This window comes from Rhinatrema bivittatum, chromosome 3, assembly GCF_901001135.1.
Source record: "Rhinatrema bivittatum chromosome 3, aRhiBiv1.1, whole genome shotgun sequence".
Taxonomy (NCBI): domain Eukaryota; kingdom Metazoa; phylum Chordata; class Amphibia; order Gymnophiona; family Rhinatrematidae; genus Rhinatrema; species Rhinatrema bivittatum.
The window spans coordinates 278,268,611-278,290,907 of NC_042617.1; the positions used below are offsets into that span (position 1 = coordinate 278,268,611).

The following is a 22,297-nucleotide window of genomic DNA, read 5'->3' on the forward strand; positions in this document are numbered from 1 at the left end:
CTATTGGCAAACCAAGTCCGGGCACAGAGAGGTAATACTTTCATTGCTGCCCTCATAGATAAACATGGGATAAGACAGACCAAGGGACCAAACATTTGTGAAGTGTTCAGAGATTTCTATGAGCAATTATATACAGCTGACGCCCCGGTACAAGCCAGGGAAGTGGAAGCTGCTTTCTTTAGAGACTTGGCTCTACCCACCTTGACTAATGAGCAATTGGAGTTTTTAAACGCCCCGATTACCACTCAAGAAATTATGGAAAGCATAAAGTCCAATAAAGCGCCCAAACGACCGAAACAGCGCCAGCAAAAGGACTGCGAATAAGATTGTTGATGCTGTGCACTGTGACGAAAAGAAGAAACGGATCCCCGGGAGCCTCGAGACTGGCGACTACCGCGAAAATGCGACCTGGAAGGGCCAGCCCCCCCCGAGACCGCGGCCTGTCCTCCGGTAAACAGTGAACCTTATTCTCCCCCAGGGATTCAATCAAATCTTCCAATTCTTCAACAGTCTCCCCTTGAAGGGCTAGGAACCTAGCCGTGCTTTAGAAGTCACATCCGCCGACCAATGTCGTAACCACAACAGCCTCCGCGCGGCCACCACCGAAACCATCGTCCTGGCTGAAGTGCGAAGAAGATCATAGAAGGCATCCGCACTATAAGCGATCAATGCCTCCAAGCGACTCGCTTGGCGTGCTTCTTCCGGCGACAGAGACTCATTGGCCAAGAGCTGCTGTGCCCGGCGGAGACCTGCCCGAAGGGAAAAATTACTACAAATCGCCGCACGAATTCCTAATGCGGAGACTTCAAAGATCTTTTTCAGCTGCACCTCCAGCTTCCTTTCTTGCAAATCCTTAAGAGCAGTACCTCCGGTGACCGGAATGGTGATTTTCTTTGTGACCGCCGCTACTGCCGAGTCTATCTTCGGCATGCGCAGCATGTCCAGGGCGTCCTCCGGTAAGGGATAGAGTTTATCCATCGCCTTGCCACCTTCAGCCCCAAATCCAGAGTGTCCCATTCCTTAAACAGCAAATCCGAGGCAGAAAAATGCGAAGGGAAGGCTGAAGGAGGCCCCCGGAGACCCAAAATGACCGGAGCCGTTACTCCGAGCCGGGACTCCTCCTGTGGCACCTGGATCCCTAATTCCCCCAGAATTTCCGGGATAAGAGGTCCCAGCTCCTCCTCCCGAAACAAATGGATCACCTTCGGGTCATCCCCCTCGTAGCATGGACCCCTCGGGAACCCGAAGCCCCTTGGTCTCCGTCCCCATCAACCCCCCCTCGAGGGCTGGGACGGAAGCTCTGTATCCCCGGGCGGGTCCTCCAGCTCATCCGTGTCCGTGGTCGATTCCAGCTCCCCCCTGGGAACCGAGGACCGGAGTGGTCGAGCCCTACTCTGGCCCTCCGACCCCGGACCTGGCTTGGACCTTTTCTCCACCCGAGGCCCCGAAACCAGAGTGGAGGTCTCCCATGCCTTCTTGGCCCGTCTACGGGCCTTGAAGGCCTTATGCATAAGCAGAACAAACACGGACCCAAAGGACGAGTCCGAGTCAGAAGCCTCTTCTTCCTCCCCCTCAGAGGGATGTGGAGAGAAAGCCCCCATGGCAGAAGCGCGACTGTCCCCCTTGGGACTCCCCCCGCTGCGGGGATAACATCGGCGGAGGGTCGTCCTCCCCCTCACACGCCGGCATCGCGCCTGCCGCGGCTTCCCTCAGATCTAAAATGGCCACCGTTCCCGCCGAAAACGCCGGCGAAGAAAACAAAATGGCGCCCAGACCCGACATCCCAGAAGCCGGCCCCGCACTAATAGCCGGCCTGCCGACCTCGGGACCGGCACGTACCTGCCTCCTGCCCCGGGACCCTACCGGCGTCGCGGACCCCCCCCTCACTGCCGGAAACGCATGACGAACACAGGCTGTCCCTTGACAGCCGTGTGGCCGCGGACCCGCAGGCCTGACATGCAGCTCTCCGCGGCATCGCGGCCCCGACGAGGAAAAAAGGGTAGGCACAGTACAAAAAAGAAAAGATCTCCCCGGTGACGGCGGTCCTCTACCTCCCCCCTCACAGGAACAGGACAAGAGAGACGAGGCACAGACAACAGAAGAAAAAAACAGGCAGTACTTTTTTTTTTTTTTAAACACACAGACACAGTTACCGGTAAATCAGGTCCGGGTCCAGCTGGGGGGAGGGAACCAGGCACCCCGTTGTCACCCCCAGCCCTGATAGACGCTGACAGTGGAGCTCCCCCACGTAACAGCGGCCTCAACCAGAGGGGATGGTCCCCCTCAGGACCTCACTACCCTCTGGGAGGCAGGTTCGGTGACCAGCAGGCAAGCCTCTGCGGTCCGAACCCCAATCCGTCGGCTTCCTACTCTCAAACTGCTTTCTCTTCCTTTCCTTTTTTTTACCACACCAACTACCACCTAAATCTAGGCCTCAGCACAGACTGTAGGTTTGGCACCCTCTCCACCTGCTAGGAGACAGAAAAATACTGCCGGACTGTAGGTGGCACCAGCCTAGATATAGGCGGAGTTTTTGTTTGTAAACTTCTGTCTCCATCTGCTAGAGGGGGGGCCAAACCCGGGAGTCTGGACTGATCCGGGTACGTACAGGGAAAACTGCTTTTCTGTGCACCATCCGACTTAATATCATGGTGATATTAAGTCGGAGGTCCCGAAGAGTAAAAAAAGTTAAAAAAAAATTTAAAATGGGCCCGCGGTTGTCGGGCCGAAAACTGGACGCTCAATTTTGCCGGCGTCCGGTTCCTGAGCCCATGGCTGTCAGCGGGCTCGAGAACCGACGCCAGCAAAATTGAGTGTCGGCTGTCAAACCCGCTGACAGCCACCGCTCCGGGCTAAAATGAGGCGCTATGTACGCACTAGTGTCCCTAGCGCCTCCTTTTGCCTGTTTCTACCGCACCACCTAATTTAAATACTGAATTGCGCGCACCAGTGAGTGGCCGGTGCGCGCGCCAGGAGAGCGGGCGTTCGTCCGCTCTCCTGCGGACTTTACTGAATCGGCCTGAAAGAGATAGAAAGCCTACTAAAAATTAACTCCTAAACTCCCTGACTAGAAAACAAAAACTACCACAGACTGCAGGGTTAGGCACGTGCACTTCTGCTGGGAGACAGAGAAATACTGATGGACTGCAGGTGGCACCCCAGGGTATACGTCAGAGTCAGTAGAATGTTTCTCTGCCTCCCTCTGCTGGATTGGTGACATAACCCAGGATCTGGACTGATCCAGGTCGTACAGGGAACTCCTCCTACCACGGGAGCCGAACCATAACAGATTGCTAACTCCTTCATTAGGAGTTATCACTAACTACTATGTGCTTGCTCCTCCCATCAGCATAGCAGATTATAACAGATTGCTAACTCCTCCCCCATCAGGAATCTTCAGCAACAGATTAACAACACCTGTGGAGCCTGGACCAAGGCTTCTTTCCCAGATAATCAAAGGGCCAGGCCCGATTGGCAGTGTTTCATGCCCTAATGAACAGGTTTCCAAGCTCAGAGAGGGGTTGGTAGAACTAAAGGAGCAGACTTGGCAGTACAAATAATAATGAGGAGGAGGAGGAGGAAAGGATCCTCTGAATCTGCCTTCTCCCTATTCCCCCCCCCCCCCAACCCTTCTTTGAGAAAATCTCTTGCTCCAAAAAGTTTGCTAAGGCTTACTTGTTAGCAGGAATTGGAGAAGCTTTCAGCTCCTGCAAGATGAGCATTCACTGCGAGCACATAGGTATTAAATGCTACTTTTGCAGGAGGTGGGATTCTTCTGCCAAATGAGCTGCTTCTCTTCTGAACATCTTCAGTAGTATCATGGATAAGGAGCAGGGATATAAAGAGTTGTGGAGCCAGCAATTGCAGATGTTCCTTTACCTCATCTGAGCTGCTCTGCACATCATGTTTGAGCAGCAGTGAGGTTACCAGGGAATCCTCCTGAGCTGCTTAACCCATTATGTCCCAAATTTTTAAAGAGGCAGTCCTCCTAATAGGACACTGGGACATAGTGCATTAAGGAGTGGTAAGCCGCTGTGGGAACAGATCCTGCACCTATGGCCCCGCTAGGAGTACAGGGCAGTTGGCAACTCAGACTCTTCGATTTTGACAAGAATGGATACCAGTTTGAATTCTTCTCACATGGGGCAGATTGTGGTTGCAGCACAACCTAGCCCTTTTGGGGATCCCCAGTGTTGTCTCTAATCAGGATGGAAATCAGAGGTGTGATTCTAAGACCCAGCAGGATACTAAGGAAATGACTTTTCAGATAATATCAAAATCTATAACATAATACACAGAAAAAGGGGTGGAAACAATGAAAGGAAAATTAGTTTCTTACCTGATAATTTTCGTTCCTGTAGTACCAAGGATCAGTCCAGGACACCTGGGTTGTGACTCCGCACCAGTAGATGGAGACAGACTAAAACTTGTGGGCGGAGCCATATATAAGCCCCTGTGCCAGTCACAGCCCCTCAGTCATACGTAATGTCAAAGTAGAAACCCAAGTAGGCAGCCATAGCTAACTAACAAAACTTGCTAATTAACCGGAAACAATTCCAACTCCTGTAGGAACCAGACTCCCCAACCGGGAGAGCGAACAAGCAGTGAGCGTACAGAAAGAACGATGAGCGGACTCTCCGTTACTTTAGCGTAGTACTGCGGGCGGGATCCTGGACTGATCCTTGGTACTACAGGAACGAAAATTATCAGGTAAGAAACTAATTTTCCTTTCCCTGTACGTACCAGGATCAGTCCAGGACACCTGGGATGTACCAGAGCCAACTTACCGAGGGTGGGAAGCAGAGAGTCCCGCTCGGAGTACCCTCTGCCCAAAACCTCCGGCCTCAGCGGCCTGAACATCCAGACGGTAATGTCGGACGAAGGTATGCAATGACTTCCAGGTAGCCGCCCTACAAAACTCTTGAGGCGACACCTGAGAAGCCTCCGCCCAAGACGCAGCGTGAGACCTTGTCGAATGAGCCCGAAGAACCACCTGCGGAGGCTGTCCCCGTATCATGTACGCTGAGCCTATGGCCTCTTTAAGCCAACGAGCGCTCGTTGTACGAGACGCTGCAGCACCCTTCCTGGGGCCGGAAAGGAGGACAAACAGAGGATCCGCTACCCGAAAAGGATTAGTGACCTCCAGATAGCGAAGGAGGGCCCTCCGCACATCCAGCTTCCGTAAATCCCTCGATTTCGGATCCGACGACTCCCCGACCGCGAAAGCGGGAAGTTCAACGGATTGGTTCCAATGAAAGCCGGGACGATCCTAGGAAGAAAGGAAGGGACAGACCGCAAGGAAACGCCTGTGTCGAAGATTCGCAAGAACGGCTCCCTACAGGACAATGCCCGCAATTCCGAGATACGGCGAGCCAAAGAAATCGCCACCAGAAAACACGGTCTTTAACGTGAGATCTTTGACAGTAGAGCGCTGCAAAGGCTCAAACGGTGCCGAACATAAGGCCGAAAGAACCCAAATTGAGATTCCAAGCCGGACAGGGAGGACACAAAGGAGGACGGAGATGTTTAGCCCCCTTCAGGGAACGGGCTATATCCGGGTGAAGAGCCAGGGAGGATCCACTGAACTTCCCCCGCAAACAACCAAGTGCCGCCACTTGGACCCGTAGGGAACTGCACGCCAATCCTCTGGCCAGTCCCGCCTGGAGGAAAGCCAGAATATCAGGGACCGCAACGGTAGGGAGATCCAAACCTCGCGTCACACACCAATCCTCAAAAACTACCCATACCCTGACATAGGCCAGGGACATAGACTGCTTCCGGGATCTCAGTAGCGTAGCAATAACCACGTCTGAGTAACCTTTTCTCTTCAACAGAGTCCTCTCAAAAGTCATGCCGCGAGACAGAAATGATCCGCATCCTCCAAACAGACGGGGCCCTGATGAAGCAGCCCCGCGAATCCCTGAAGACGAAGGGGAGCCGCCACCGACAACTGAATGAGGTCTGCGAACCATGGACGGCGTGGCCACTCCGGTGCCACCATGACCACGTTGGACGGGTGCAATTCTATGCGCCACAGAATCTTGCCGATCATTGGCCATGGGGGAAACACGTACAGCAGCACATCCGTCGGCCAAGGAAGCACCAACGCATCGACGCCCTCTGCTCCCCTCTCTCGACGCCGACTGTAAAAAACGCGGAGCCTTCGCGTTGTGCCACGGGGCCATCAGATCCATGTGGGGAACTCCCCACGTCCTGCAGATGAGGAGAAACGCTTCGTCCGCCAATTCCCACTCTCCGGGATCTAGACGATGCCTGCTGAGAAAATCCGCCTGTATGTTGTCGACCCCGGCAATGTGAGACGCTGCTATGCTGCTGAGATGTTTTTCCGACCAGGCCATCAACATGTGCACCTCTTCCGCCACCAGCGGACTTCTCGTCTCGCCTTGACGATTGATGTAGGCCACGGTGGTGGCGTTGTCCGACAGTACCCGGACCGCCTGTCCCCGCACCAATGGTAGGAAGGCTTGGAGAGCCAGACGGACCGCTCTGGTCTCGAGGCGGTTGATGGACCACTGAGCATGTGATTCTGACCAAAAGCCTTGTACCGACTTCCCTAGGCAAACTGCTCCCCAGCCGGGGAGACTGGCATCCGTGGTCACCACCGTCCATTCTGGAACGAGAAGGGAGACGCCTCAGAACAGATGACTTGGATCCAGCCACCAAAGAAGACTGGACCGTGCAGGTGAGCGAACGCCCAGGGTACCAACACGAGCGTTGAAGCCATAGACCCCAACACCGTCAGGTAATCGCAGACTCGCGGATGGCGAAGAGACAACAGACGCCTCACCTGAGATTGCAGCTTGCCAATCCGAACTTGAGAGAGGACTACTTTGCCCCGATCCATGTCGAATAAGGCCCCCAGATATGCCAAGGACTGAGTGGGGTCCAAATGACCCTTGTGGCAATCGACCACCCAGCCCAGGGGCTGCAAGAGCTGGAGGACCCTGTCCACCGCCCGTTGACCCTGATTCTCGGACTTCGCCCGAATCAGCCAATCGTCTAGGTAAGGATGAACCAGGAGACCTTCTCGTCGCAGCTGCGCCGCCACTACCATCATCACTTTTGTGAATGTCCGAGGCGCCGTTGCAAGGCCAAATGGGAGCGCCCGAAACTGGTAGAACCTCAGAAAACTGCTGGCACGATGGTTGAATGCCCACGTGAAGGTACGCCTCCGTGAGATCCAGGGAAGCCAGAAATTCGCCCGGACGCACCGAAGCAATAACTGACCGAATCGTTTCCATTTTGAAGTGGGGAACTCGAAGACATCTGTTTACTTCCGTCAGGTCCAGAATTGGCCTTGAAGAGCCGTCCTTCTTGGGAACCACGAAGTAAATGGAGTAACGGCCCGTGCCGCGCTGATCGACAGGGACGGGGGATATGGCCCCCCAGCTTTCCAGCCGACGGATGGTGTCCAACACCGCCGCCCTCTTCCCGGAGGCCTTGCAAGGCGAGACCAGGAAGTTGTCTGCTGGGATGCGAGCAAAATCTAACTCGTAGCCGCGTCTTATCACGTTGAGGACCCACTGATCCGACATCACCTTGGTCCATTACCGGCCGGACTTCATTGGGAGGGCTTGGACCCCGCACCCAACAGGGCTCCGGCTTGCCTCCCGTAACGTTTCCCACGAAAAGACTGCTGTCACTGAGTGTTCCGGGAAGGAGATGCCTATACGAAGGTCCGTCAGATCTGTGAGGGCGCGATTTCCTGGGCCCCCGAAACCGGGACCTGGCCAGAAAAGAGGACCGCGCTCTGGTCCTATCCTCGGGCAGCTTGAATGCCCTGTTCTCTCCCAGAGAAATCATCAAATTATCCAACTCCTTACCGAACAACAACTTCCCCTTGAAAGGTAACGAACCCAGATGGGCCTTGGAAGAGCCATCCGCCGCCCAGTTGCGCAGCCACAGGAGACGGCGCGCCGAAACTGCAGCCACCAGGGACCTAGCCGAGGTGCGCAGAAGGTTGAGGAGGGCGTCAGCTCCATAAGCTATTGCCGCCTCCCATCTATCAGCCTGAGACGTCTCTTCTGCAGAGAGGCCCGCATTCGCCTGAAGGACCTGGGCCCAGCGTAAAATAGCTCGCATGGCGAAGTTAGTGCAGATTGCGGTCCGCACCCCTAGGGCGGATACCTCAAATATCTTCTTGAGCTGCACCTCTAGCTTCCTGTATTGTATATCCCGAAGGGCCGCCGCCCCCGTGACCGGGATAGTGGACCTTTTCGTCACCGCGGAGACCGCTGAATCCACCTTTGGAAGTAGAAGAAGCTCCAGCGCCTCCTCCGGGAGCGGGTAGAGCTTATCCATGGCTTTGCTGACTTTCAACCCTAACTACGGGGTATCCCACTCCCGGAAAAATATATCCGAAGAAAAAATGAAAAGGAAAAACCACCGCCGGTCCCGTGACACCTAGCAGAACTGGATCCATATTGGCCTCCTGGCGGACCACCACGGGTGGAGCCTCTATCCCCAGCTCCTGGAGGATGGCCGGGATGAGTGGCGATAGCTCCTCTCTGCGGAACAGCGGACTACCTTGGGGTCATCCCCGTCCGCCGCCTGTGTGCCTTTTCCCCGCGACGAGCTGGGCTGCGTCATCCGCCCCCGTCGCCTCGGCCCCCCTCGGGGGCTCTTCGGGATCAGCAGTATCCACCGTGGAGGAATCTTCGGAATCTGACTCCTGAGGTACGCCCCGGGGCCGCTGTTTCCCTCGTGAGGGCTCCCGGGCGCGCACCGCGGTCTTTTTTCGCCTTGTGCTTACTTGGTGGGGCCTGGTGGGGGCCTTCCTCAGAGCCCCCCCCTCGGGAGCGCGTGCTACGCTTGTATTTAAGTACCTTGCGCAGCAAAACCGCGAAAATCCTGCGAAAACGAACCCGAGTCAGACGAATCGGCCCCGGAATCCCCCCGGGGCCGAAGCCCCTCCGCGACAGCCCCTCCGCGACGACCCCTCCCGCCGCGCCCCGCTGTGGGGATAACACGGGAGGTAGAGCGGAATCGCCCGCCGCAGTCCGCGTGAATTCCCTGCCGGTGGCCAAAATGGCCACCACTCCCGCGCTGAGCGGGAACATGTCCTGAGGCCTATCTAATTGGCCTACCCCTCGCGGCGGCGAACGCGCGCTCCAGGCCCGAGCCCCTCGCGATGCCCCGGACGTTCCTTCACCGCCCGGGACGCAGGCCGAGCAGAGGCCCTCCTGGGACAAACGCGCGCGCACCGATCCGCAGGCCTTGCAGGGAGAACCGCGCGGCCTGCCGGCGACCGCGGGAAGAAAAAAAAAAAAAAACTGAGGCGCGCGTCAAAATTAATAAAAACAAATTCGGCGACCTTCCCCCCTGCCAGCGGCGCCCCCCCGCGTGAAAAACGAAGGAGCAGCAACGCCTAAGCAACGGAAAGCCGGCCGCAACAAAATCAAACAAATTTTTTTTTTTTTTTTTTTTTTAACCGCTGACGCTGGCCGCTGTCCCAGGTCCTGGAGCCCTAGTCCTGCAGGGGTGAGTGAACCGGGCTCCCCGGTGTCACCCTTGATGCTGCCACTAGACCAGCCGGGTCCTCGACCCTGGCAGCGGCCTCAACCGGGGGAGGGTAGTCCCCTCAGGACCTCTCAACCCCCCTGGGAGGCAGGGCACCCGGGACGAAGGATTAAAAGAAAAACAAAAACCCAATTTAGCATAAAACAACTAGGCCTAACAAAAACTAGCCCAAAATTCAAAACCTGACTAACCACCAGAATCAGGTCAGACAGGGCTGTGACCAGACCTGCACCATCTACTGGAGACAGAGTAAGACTGAGGGGCTGTGACTGGCACAGGGGCATATATGGCTCCGCCCACAAGTTTTAGTCTGTCTCCATCTACTGGTGCGGAGTCACAACCCAGGTGTCCTGGACCGATCCTGGTACGTACAGGGAAAGGGGTTTTGCAGACACCTGGAATAATGATCAAAGTTTTGGAAAATGAGCATCAGTGCTAAAAAGTATAAAATCATGTATCAAGGGTATAAAAAGCCATATCATTTACCCTTTTTGATAGGATTGTGCACTTGTCCAACCCTTCTGGCAGGAGATAACTGATTAGCTCAAGGATATGCTACCGCTAGTCATTTTACTTTCGGCCAAGGTTATTCTACTCAACGATCCATGCCCTCAGGGTGATAAATACCAGCAACAATTAATTAAATTAGTATATACAGCAGGTCGCTGTGAATTGATGCAGGTTTGGAAGACCAAGGTAATTCCCTCTATTGCAGTGGTCTGGGCCCGCACCGAAGAACTTTACCGCCTAGGCCGGATAAAGCAAATGTTGCTTACCTGATGTAACAGGTGTTCTCACAGGACAGCAGGATGTTAGTCCTCACAAATGGGTGACATCGAGGATGGAGCCCACCACGGAAAACTTCTGTCAAAGTTTAAACAGAACTTTGACTGGCCCCTACTGGGCATGCCCAGCAAGGCACTGACCCTGCAGCCAGCAGGGGTCTCCCTTCAGTCTGATTTTCAAAGCTACAGGCAGTGCCTAGAAAGTAAAAATAAAACGAACCCAACACCGCGGGGAGGCGGGCGGGTTTCGTGAGGACTAACATCCTGCTGTCCTGTGAGAACACCTGTTACATCAGGTAAGCAACATTTGCTTTCTCACAGGACAAGCAGGATGGTTGTCCTCACAAATGGGTGAGTACCGAGCTGAGGATGTCCCGACTTGCACCAAATGTACCCAACGGTGTGCAGCAGGCACAACAACTGAGGAGAAATTTGGGAAAGGGCATCCGCACCCTACCGGGTAGGTGGAAGGGTGTTGGTACATCAGGTTGGAAAAAGGTTACGCAAGACAGACTGGCCGAAGATGGAGTCCTGTCTTCCAGCCTTGTCCAAACAATAATGGGCTGCAAAAGTATGGAGAGAACTCCAGGTTGCAGCTTTGCAGATGTCAGGAAGCGGCACCGATCGAAGGTGTGCCACTGACGTCGCCATGGCCCTCACAGAGTGTGCTTTAACACGGTCTTGAAAGGGGATGCCAGCTTGCTCATAGCAGAAAGCAATGCAGTCCGCCAACCAGGAGGAAAGAGCCTGCTTACCCACAGGTTGTCCTAACTTGTTAGGATGGAAAGAGACAAACAATTGAGTGCTCTTCCTGTGAGAAACTGTACGGTCTAGGTAAAAAGCTAGAGCCCGTTTACAGTCTAGGGTATGCAGGGTCTGTTCTCCAGAGTTGGAGTGGGGCCTGGGAAAAAAGATAGGTAGTATGATGGATTGATTAATATGAAACTCCGAAACTACCTTAGGTAAAAATTTAGGGTGAATGCGAAGTACCGCCCGGTCCTGCAGGAGCTTAGTGTAAGGCGGATAGGTAACTAGGGCCTGTAATTCACTAACCCTGCGAGCTGAAGTAACAGCCAAAAGGAATAACACTTTCCAAGTGAGTTATTTCAAGTCACAGGAGTGCAGAGGTTCGAAAGGAGGTTTCATTAGACGACCAAGAACCAGGTTAAGGTCCCAGGATGGGGCCGGAGGACGCAAGGGTGGCTTTAGATGGAGTAAGCCCTTAAGAAAGCGTGTTACTAGGGGTTGTACTGAAATAGGATGACCCCCAATACCCTTATGGAAGGCGGCTACCGCACTGACATGCATTCTGATAGAAGAGGTTTTAAGACCTGATTCAGAGAGATGCCATAAATAGTCCAAGAATATGGAGATTGGACAGGAAAGGGGATCAAGGGACTGAGAAGTGCACCATGATGTGTACCTTTTCCATTTGTATGAGTAAGACTTTCTTGTGGAAGGCTTTCGTGAAGCTATCAGGACCCGAGAAACAGAATCTGAAAGGTTAAATGGTTGAAGGACTAACCTTTCAACATCCATGCCGTCAGGGACAAGGCTTGGAGGTTGGGATGGAGGAGGCATCCGTCGTTTTGAGTGAGCAGATGCGGGTCCTTTCCCAGAGGAATGTGCCTGCGGATGGAGAGATCCTGGAGTATTGGAAACCATACTTGGCGTGGCCAGTAAGGTGCTATCAGGATCATGGTTCCTCCGTCCTGGCGTAGCTTCACGAGAGTCTTTGACACAAGAGGGAGTGGAGGGAATGCATAGAGCAGACCGGTTGTCCACTTGAGGGAGAATGCATCTCTCGGCCGAGAGTGCTGGCTCCGAATGAGAGAGCAGTAATCGTCCACTTTGTGGTTCTGAGGGGACGCAAAGAGGTCTATGCGGGGAGAACCCCACTTGTGAAACAGAGAGGTCGCTACCAGAGGATCGAGTGACCACTCGTGTGGTTGGAAGACACAGCTCAGCTGGTCTGCCAATACATTGTCTACTCCCGGCAGGTAAGTGGCCCTGAGGTACATGGAGTGGGAGAGGGCTTCCGCCCAGATCTGCGCAGCTTCCTGACACAGAAGGAAGGAGCCTGTGCCTCCCTGCTTGTTTATGTACCACATGGCCACTTGGTTGTCCGTCTGGATTAAGATTATCTGATGAAATAGATGATCTTTGAAAGTTCGGAGCGCATAGCGGATTGCTCGAAGTTCCAGGAAATTGATCTGGTGTTCGGCTTCCTGTTTGGACCATAACCCTTGGGTTTGAAAGTCGTCCACATGGGCTCCCCAACCGATGTGAGAAGCGTCGGTGGTTAGGATTACTTGCGGATCCGGTGGAAGAAAAGGTAAGCCCTGAAGGAGGTTGACCTGAGTCGTCCACCAGGTTAAGGATAGGCGCAGCGCTTGTGTGACTGTGACTATGGAGGACAGAGGCTGAAAAGCTTGAATCCATTGGTGTCGTAGAGTCCATTGTGTTACTCTCATGGCTAGTCGGGTCATGGGAGTGACTTGAACCGAGGATGCCATGTGTCCTAGGAGAATAAGGAACTGGCGAGCCGTGGCAGTGTTCTGAGACTGGAGCTGGCGAGCCAGGGATATTAGGGTGTGGACCCTTTGAAGAGGAAGGTAAGCCTTTGCCTGTAAGGTGTCCAAGTCTGCTCCAATGAAGGATAAGGTTTGAGACGGGACTAAGCAAGATTTCTCGTAATTGACAAGAAACCCTAAGGAAAGGAGTGTTTGAATTGTCAATTTTAGGGAGGATTGAGCTATCTGTTGGGTGGAGGCCCTGATTAGCCAATCGTCCAGGTAGGGGTAGACGTGGACACCTTCCTTCCTTAAGAATGCTGCTACCACTACGAGGCATTTGGTAAAGACTCGTGGGGCAGAAGCCAGACCGAAAGGTAGGACACGGTATTGATAATGGTCGTGGCCTACGAGAAACCGCAGATATTTGCGATGGGATTGTGTGATCGCAATGTGGGTATAAGCGTCCTTGAGGTCGAGAGAGCACAGCCAATCCCCTCTTTGTAGCAGAGGGAGCAGCGCGCCTAGGGTTACCATTTTGAACTTCTCTTTTTGAAGGTATTTGTTGAGGGCTCGAAGGTCCAAAATGGGACGTAGTCCCCCTGATTTCTTTGGTATTAGGAAGTATCTGGAATAGAATCCCTTGCCTCGTTGAGAGGGAGGAACGGGTTCTATAGCATTTGATTTCAGAAGAAGAGACACTTCCTGTTGTAATTGAGCCAAATGGGTGGATAGACTCCACGCTTGAAGAGGCGGGGAGTCTGCCGGAAGAGTTATGAAGTTGAGGTGGTAACCCTGTGCGATAATTGTTAGCACCCACTGATCTGAGGTGATCTGCAACCAAGGTTGTAGAAAATGGTACAGTCGACCTCCTACAGGAATGTCTGGAAGAGGGGTTTGGCATGTGTTCCCTACAAGGGAGTCAAAGGCCAGCCGCAGGCCCAGGAGGAGGGGCTTCAGTAGGCCTTTGTTTCCTAGGCTGACGCGGCTGAGGCCTAGTAGAGGATCGAGCTGGACGAGGCCTGGCCGATGGAGGGTAGTAACGGCGTGGCCGAAAGAACGACTTCTTAGAGTCCTTAAGTGGTTGTTTGGAGGAAACCTCAGACGGAACAGAAGAAAGTTGTTTCAACGTTTCGTGGTGATCTTTCAATTCAGCTACTATTTGCTGAATTTGTTCTCCAAACAAATTGTCCCCTAAGCAGGGTAAATCCGCTAAACGATCCTGGACCTCTGGGCGAAGGTTGGATGACTTTAACCAAGCCCAACGTCTGGCCGAGATGGCAGTAGCTGAAACCTTTGTGGAGGCATTGAAGATGTCATAAGCCGTTCTGATCTCGTGCTTCCCCGCTTCAAACCCTTTGTTAAGAAGGGCTTGAAGCTGTGGCTGGTATTGGTCAGGTAATGTGTCAGCAAAATCTTGCATCTGTTTTAGGATGGCTCTGTTATATTGCGTCATGTAGAGTTGATATGAGGCTATGCGAGAAATCAGCATAGCTCCATGGTACACTTTCCGTCCCACACTGTCCAGGAATTTATTGTCCTTGACCGGTGGAGCGGAGGAGTGTGGCTTTAGACGCCTGGCCTTTCTTTGTGCGGACTCAACCACAACAGAGCGATGATCCAGTTGAGGCTTTTGAAAGCCTGGTGCTGACTGGACGAGGTATGTGGAGTCAGCCTTCTTGTTAACTGGTGATACAGATGAAGGAGATTCCCAGTTTTTCTTTAAGAGATCGAGAAACACCTGGTGAATGGGGATGGAAGCGATGATTTTTGGAGCATCCAAAAATTGAAGCAGTTCCATCATCTGGTGTCTGTCATCGGTCTCAGATTGCAGCTGAAAAGGTACAATTTCGGACATCTCCTTTACAAAATTAATAAAGGAGAGATCCTCTGGAGGAGATCTTTTTCTACTCTCTGTAGGAGAAGGCGGTGATGGTAAATCTGTGTCAGAAGATGTATCATCACCCCAGGTATCATAGGGATCACTTGGGGGTTGAAGCCCCGATGGACCTGGTTGAGGATCCAAAAGGCATCGACGGAAACCTTGGAGGAACCGGCGGTACAATCGGTACTGGGAACGGCATCGAGGGTTTCGGCGCTGCCGATGGAGTCGGTGCCGGTCTTGGAACCGATGGAGCCAAAGGATAAATCGGTGGAGATATTCGAGAAGGCACCGATGGGACCACCCCGGAAGGGGGAATCAGGAACGGTGTTTCTCCCGCCGATGAAAATCCAGTCGGAGACGATGGCGCTGTCGGTGCTACTGGAATCATCGATGGAAGGGCATGTACAAGTGCCTCCATACGTTGTAGTAGCGGTGCCAGCGCTTCCACCAAAGGTTCGGTGGTCGGTTCCTTCCTCGGTGGCGGAGTCGGTGCCGGGGTCGATGCCGGAATCGGTGCCGGAGACGGTGCCAATGGAGGTTGGAATCTTTGCATCGCTTTCTCGATGGCCTCCTGGACCAGCCGGTCCAGTTCTGCCCGGAGACCAGGGGTAACAATACCCGGCTCGACGGGAGAGGGAGGCTGAGGCAGAGCCGGAGGGACCACCGTAACCGGTGGGATCACGGCTCCCACACCCCTAGAGGGTGAGGGTTTCCTCGATGCCTGCGAACGAGACGTGGACGGTGCCAAGTCTGATCGAGGCCTCTTAGTCGGTGGCTCGGCTTGTTCAGAGGTCGATGACTGTGGATCCTCGACAGGCCGAGACTTGTGCCGTCGATGGCGATGCTTGTCCTTCCGGTCTCCTCGCCCATCCGGGGAGGGGACAGGAGTCGACGGCCGAGAAGTCATCGATGGTGGACGGTCACCGGAGGGTTGACGATGGTGGTGCAACTTCGACGGTGCCGGTTCCGATGACGTCGATGCTATCGATGGCGTTGGGGTGGGTGCATGGAAGAGGAGCCCCATCTTCTCCATCCTGGCCTTGCGACCCTTAGGTGTCATTAGGGCACATTTGGTGCAAGTCAGGACATCATGCCCACTACCCAAACACAAAACACAAACTCTATGGGGGTCTGTGATTGACATAGTCCGGGTACAATCCGGGCATCGACGGAACCCCGTCGCCATGGCTTAAGGCCAAATTTAGTCGCGGGCTCGGTAATTGCCAACAGGCCTCAAGGGCCAAATTCGACGGTAGTCGAAGAAAAAAGGCAAAAAACTTACCGGTTTCCGCGGAGGTGACAAAAATTTGTCGAAGGGAGACCCCTGAGGGGCAAATTTTCTTCGGAAAGAAAAATACCGAATTCCTGTCAGGAACGTGGTAAGAGAGCTCCTTTCACCGCGTGGCAACTGCTGCGCGGAAAAAAGAAGACTGAAGGGAGACCCCTGCTGGCTGCAGGGTCAGTGCCTTGCTGGGCATGCCCAGTAGGGGCCAGTCAAAGTTCTGTTTAAACTTTGACAGAAGTTTTCCGTGGTGGGCTCCATCCTCGATGTCACCCATTTGTGAGGACAACCATCCTGCTTGTCCTGTGAGAACTGCCCATAAGAATAAGTGTCTACCCTCGTTCCAACGTATATGGTCTCCCTACACCCAATGGAAATTAAAGCAGGTATGAGTAGGCTAGTTATGTAATGTGCCTACCCACACGTTTTGATGTGGGCGGAAGGCCAGCTCCTTTCATGGGACTCCCTAGTGAGATATGGGGAAAGGAGGGGAGGGTTTTAGGGACAGGGAGTAATAAAGGACACGTGACACTTATTGTTGCTATGTTTTATTTTGACATATCATGAGTACAAAAGAATTTCAGTAGCACCGGGGTATGCTGAAGCTAGCTATATTGCTTTACTATTTATGATTTTTTATTAAAATTACTGTATAATAGGCTTGCTATGATGTGTATTAGATAGAGTTTGAATTCTGCTTCTCTATTACTAATATGTTATTTTGTACTCATGACTGCATAGTGCACCATGGTCTCAATAAAAACTGAATTGGAAAAAATCCATATCATTTATGAGGACAAAAATTGGAAACTGTTATATAAGAAGGTTGCTAGTCAAATATAATAAAACAACAAGGAAAGCTAACAGCATGCTTGGTTGCTTAAATAGAATTCTCATCAGCAGGAAAAAAGAAGAAATATTGCCTATGTCTAGGTCACTAGTGAGACCCCCACCTTGAGTATTGCATACAATTTTGAAGGCCATACTTTCATAAGGACAATTCGTAAGCAATTCAGGGAACTACTACTAAAATGATATAGGACTTGTAATGCAAATCCTACAATGAAAGGCTTAAAGGATCTCAAAACTTGGATATTCCGACAAACATTTACAGATGGTGTTGGCTAAACTGATCGCTCACACTCTGGAGACTCGATGACGTTCTCGAGTTTCTACGTAATCTGTCTATCAATACCTGTTTGTATTCTGTTTAGACAATGTTTATACACTGTAAGACCTGTTTAGACTCTATTTGTACTCTGTTAACTGTCCGTACGCTGTTTGTACACTGTTAATACGTGCTCAATTCGCCTATATATAGAATGGTTTTAATGCGTTACGTTAATAAGATTCTCGGTTTTATTGTTCATTATCTGTAATAAGTTGTTAAAATGTAAACCGGAGTGAAGGCAGCTTGCTATACCTCGGTATATAAAAGATTCCAAATAAATAAATAAATGTACTAACTGGAGGAAAGAAGAGAAAGGTGAGATAGGATAGAAATAGTCAAATAGCTGAAAGGCCTCAAATTACAGAAGATGAAAATTTCCACAGAAAAGGAATTTCAAAGAAAAGCAGTTTGCATAGCAGGATGAATTAGCCATTACATATGGCTGATATCATTCAACAGCACCAAATAGACTCATCTCTCAAAGATAGTACAGCTTTGAGCATGTGCAAGAGTTCTCATGTGGGCATTGCCTCTTGAGCCTCCTTAGTCAGTACCAGAGCTATGTAGCCAACTTTGCAGGGAGGCAGGCGAATATTCCAGGGCTAATTCATCCTGCTCTTTACAGAAAACACTGTTTCCAGTAAAACTTGCTTCCCCCCCATCAATAAGCAGGCAGAATTAGCTATTACATGTGGGAAGTCCCAAGCAGAAGGTTGCAGCAGAACATTTACTTAATGGATTACAGTGAAAACAGGTTCCTTAAAACTGCCTGTCTGAATTTGTCAGCCTTTAAGAAGTTATCAAGGCTTTACTTTACTTTTATTGGACTTATATTTTGCACTTATACACTTCATGATGTAGATGACTGCTTGAGGCCTGTCAAAACGGACTGTACAGTTTTTTGGGGGTTTTTTTTTTTTTAATGTATTCCATGGTCTTCCTAAGTTTTTCTCCAAAAACATAATCCCCGATACATGGGAAGTCTACTAGTTTCTATGCATGCCCTTTTGAATACTGCTGGCCCTAAACCATGCCATATAATGTGCTCCAATGGATGATGCAGAGGTTCTAGAACTGAATTAAAAACTTCATAGACTGAACATAGAAGGTAATAATACCTTCCTCCGGTTGAAGGAAAGGCTTCAGCTTTTGCAGGCAGTCTTGGATATACTGTACCATGTAAAACAGAATTTGTGCACTCAGTATAGAGACTTCTTGCCAAAATAGTCTAGAAACCTGTGGCCTTTACCAAGCAGTGAATTGGCATGGATCCATGTCTTTTTTGCTTGCTTCACTACAGATTCAACTACCACTGAATGGTGCAGCAAATGCATGACACCAAATCCCAGAGACTACTGAATCCTGTACTCCAGGTCCAATTTTCTCACAGTTGGCATAACAGAAAAAGGCATTTCCCACTGGCTTTGATGGAGTATTAAGGACTTGCAGAAGGCCTAGAAGTTCAGAATTGGTCTTTGTCTTTATGCACATGACACCCAGGGCACATCCCATCTTTTTGATGAATTTAAAGTATGAGAGGTCCTTCAGAGGTGAGAAGTATGGTCTGGTGGCTCAGTAGAGGATCAGAAGGTATGCCTTCTTATCCAAACCCCCAACAGGACAGGATCACTCACCCAGGAGTGCAATGAACATGAGTGTGACTCAGGAGGCTCCTCCGGTGGGAGGTGGTGCCAAGCAGTCCATCATTCCCAATCTGGATGACTCTGCTACAATGGAGGAAGATGAAGCAGCAGTCTGAAAAATAGACTTTGAGGAAGTGTTCAGCTGTATGGGCAAAACTGGGACTCCACTATGCGGAATTGTCAAGGCCAGGTTCTGAAGGACAGGTTGGAGAGAAGAAAATTATTCCTTACCTGCTAATTTTCGTTCCTGTAGTACCACGGATCAGTCCAGACAGTGGGTTATGTCCCGCTTCCAACAAATGGAGTCAGAGAAAACCTCGAAGGGCGCCCTCATATAAGCAGGTGCACCCTCTGCGTCCCTTCAGTATTTAGAATATCAGAGCACAGATAAGCATTGGATGGATCAAGTAAACCAGAACTGAACAATTAGAACAGCGGTAACAAACTTATGAACAGTGCGAACAATAGAAACTTGCAAAAAGAACCATTTACCAGTCACAGTAGTACCATGGTGCAAACCACAGTTAAGACAATCCCAAAAAACCCATATAATCTCAGGGAGGGTGTCTGGATTGATCCGTGGTACTACAGTAACGAAAATTAGCAGGTAAGGAATAATTTTCTTTTCCCTGTACGTACCCGGATCAGTCCAGACAGTGGGATGTACCAAAGCTTCCCTACGTAGGGCGGGCCCCGGAAAGCCCTGCTCGAATGACTTGAACGCCAAAAGAGCCTAAACACTAAACTTAGCAATGGTGTACCTAGATATAATAAAACAACTATTAAACCAAATGGAACTGGTAATTAATATTGATAAGACAGAATTCATACACCTTGAAAGAAAAACCACTTAATTAATACAGAATCCCATCAAACTTAAAAAGGATCAGATAGTGGAACTAAACGAAAAAGCCAGAAACCTAGGTGTAATAATTGACAATGAACTCAATCTTAAGCAACACATATCAGTGAAAGTTAGAGAAGGTTATGCCAAACTTATGGTGCTTAGAAGGCTAAAACCCCTATTAACCCAAGCGAACTTTAGAACCGTTCTTCAAGCACTTATATTCGCGAGCACAGACTATTGTAACACACTCTTCCTTGGATTACCATATACAACACTAAGACCACTACAGATCTTACAGAACTCTGCAGCCAGAATTCTAACTGGAAAAAACAGAAGAGATCACATCACTCAAACACTCGCTGAATTACACTGGCTGCCAATTGAACAAAGAGTGCAATTTAAAACACTATGCACAATCCACAAACTAATCTATGAGGAAAATACTGACTGGCTAAACACTGCACTACTACTACATGTCCCCCAGAGAAATCTAAGATCAGCCAATAAAGCTCTACTAACCATTCCCTCTGTAAAGACAGCAAAACTGACGCAAGTAAGAGAGAGAGCTCTATCCCTAGTCGGTCCAATATTATGGAACACACTACCACTCGAAATAAGACTAATGAAAGATCTAAAACTCTTCAAAAAAAGTTTAAAAACATGGCTCTTCAAAAAAGCTTTTCACAGTGAGAGTGGGGAGTAAGGAATACTAGCGGACAAGAAAGAGAACTCCGGCACACTGTTGAAAGTCAACAAATAGCAGTTATCCCTCCTTTATTATTTTTTCTCATACATAAAGATTAATTTAAGAGTACAGTATTCTCATATATGGATATCCTATTATTCATATAAATGGAATTTCCAATCCACAATCCAAATAGCGTATATTATTTGAATCATGTAACCGAAATGTTATTGGCACCTACTAGCTAATTTATAATCCTAACCAAACTTATGTGCCTATATGTAAACCGCTGTGATGGTATACTACTAAACGACGGTACAGAAAAGTTTTTAAATAAATAAATAACCCCAGTGCCGGAAGATTCAAGTGATAGTACCGCGCAAAGATGTGTAGCGATTTCCAGGTAGCTGCACGACAAATCTCCTGTGGAGACACCGCCTGGCTCTCTGCCCAAGTAGTGGCTTGAGCTCGGAGAGAATGAGCCTTAAGTCCCACCGAAGGTGCTGACCTGTTCCTACATACGCTGAGGAGACTGCTTCCTTCAACCAGCAAGCAATGGAAGTTTTAGAAGCTTTGCTGCCCTTCTTAGGGCCGCTGCAGAGGACAAAGAGATGATCCGATAAGCAGAAGTCGTTAATCACCTCCAGATAGCGAAGGAGGACGCGTTTGACATCAAGGCGGCAAAGCTCCCTGGAGTCGTCATGCGAAAAGGATGGAAGTTCCACCGATTGATTCACATGAAACGCCGAAACCACTTTAGGCAGAAAAGATGGGACTGTGGTTAAGGATACCCCGGAATCTGTGAAACGGAGGAAGGGCTCCCTGCAGGAGAGAGCCTGGAGCTCCGAGATTCTGTGGGCAGAAGTGACGGAGACCAGGAAGACTGTCTTGAGCGCCAAATTCTTGAGTGTAGCACTCTTCAGCGGTTCGAAAGGAGGACCACTCAGAACACAGAGTACCAAATTGAGACTCCAAGAGGGGCATAGAGCGTGGACTGGAGGCTTCATGTGTTTGACTCCCTTCAAAAAACAAACAATGTCAGGATGAAATGACAGAGAAGCCCCGTCCAGATGACCGATGATGGGAACAGAGGGCTGCCACTTGGACCCGCAGTGAATTGTAGGCTAATCCCTTCTCCAGACCCCGCTGGACAAAGGACAGTATTTGGGCTATTGAAGCGCAATGTGGAGAGATGTGGATGGAATCACACCAGACCTAAAAAAACTTCCATATCCTAACGTAAGAAAGAGACGTGGAAGTCTTCCTGGCCTTGAGGAGGGTTGAAATAACATCCTCTTGATAACCTCAACTTCTTAACCTGCACCTCTCAAAAGCCAGGCCGCAAGACAGAAGCGATCTGCCCTGTCGAAAAATACTGGACCCTGAAGTAGTAGGTTCGGTAGATGTCTCAATCGAAGAGGACCGTCCACTTTGAGGTTGATCAAGTCCGCAAACCACGGCCAATGTGGCCATTCAGGCGCCACAAGGATGACGGGTCCCTGGTGGGCCTCTATTCTCCGAATTACCCTTCCCACCAGGGGCCAAGGCGGAAACACGTAGAGCAGGAGATGACGCGGCCATGGTAGGGCATCCACTCCTTCTGCGCCGTGCTCCCTTCTGTGACTGAAGTAGAGTGGAGTCTTCGCATTCCTTTGGGTGGCCATGTGGGGGGGTCCCCGACGGAAGAGAAGACCCACTGTGTCATCGGAGAGTTCCCACTCTCTGGGGTCTATGTGCTGTCTGCTTAAGAAATCCGCTTGCACATTGTCCACCCCTGCTATGTGAGATGCCACCAGGCAAGAGAGATGACGCTCTGCCCATGCCATCAGCTTGTCCGCTTCCAAAGAGACATGCCGGCTCCTTGTCCCTCCTTGACGACTGCTGTACGCAACTGTGGTCACGTTGTCTGAGAGAACCCTCACGGCCTGATGCTGAACTAGTGGGAG

At 50.9% G+C, this 22,297-nt stretch overlaps 1 protein-coding gene across 3 annotated transcripts in view; it reads right to left on the bottom strand.

Moving 5' to 3' along the window:
- CDK2 (cyclin dependent kinase 2) overlaps positions 1 to 22,297 on the bottom strand; it is a 155,254-nt gene that overhangs the window by 113,517 nt on the left and 19,440 nt on the right. The window lies entirely within an intron of this gene.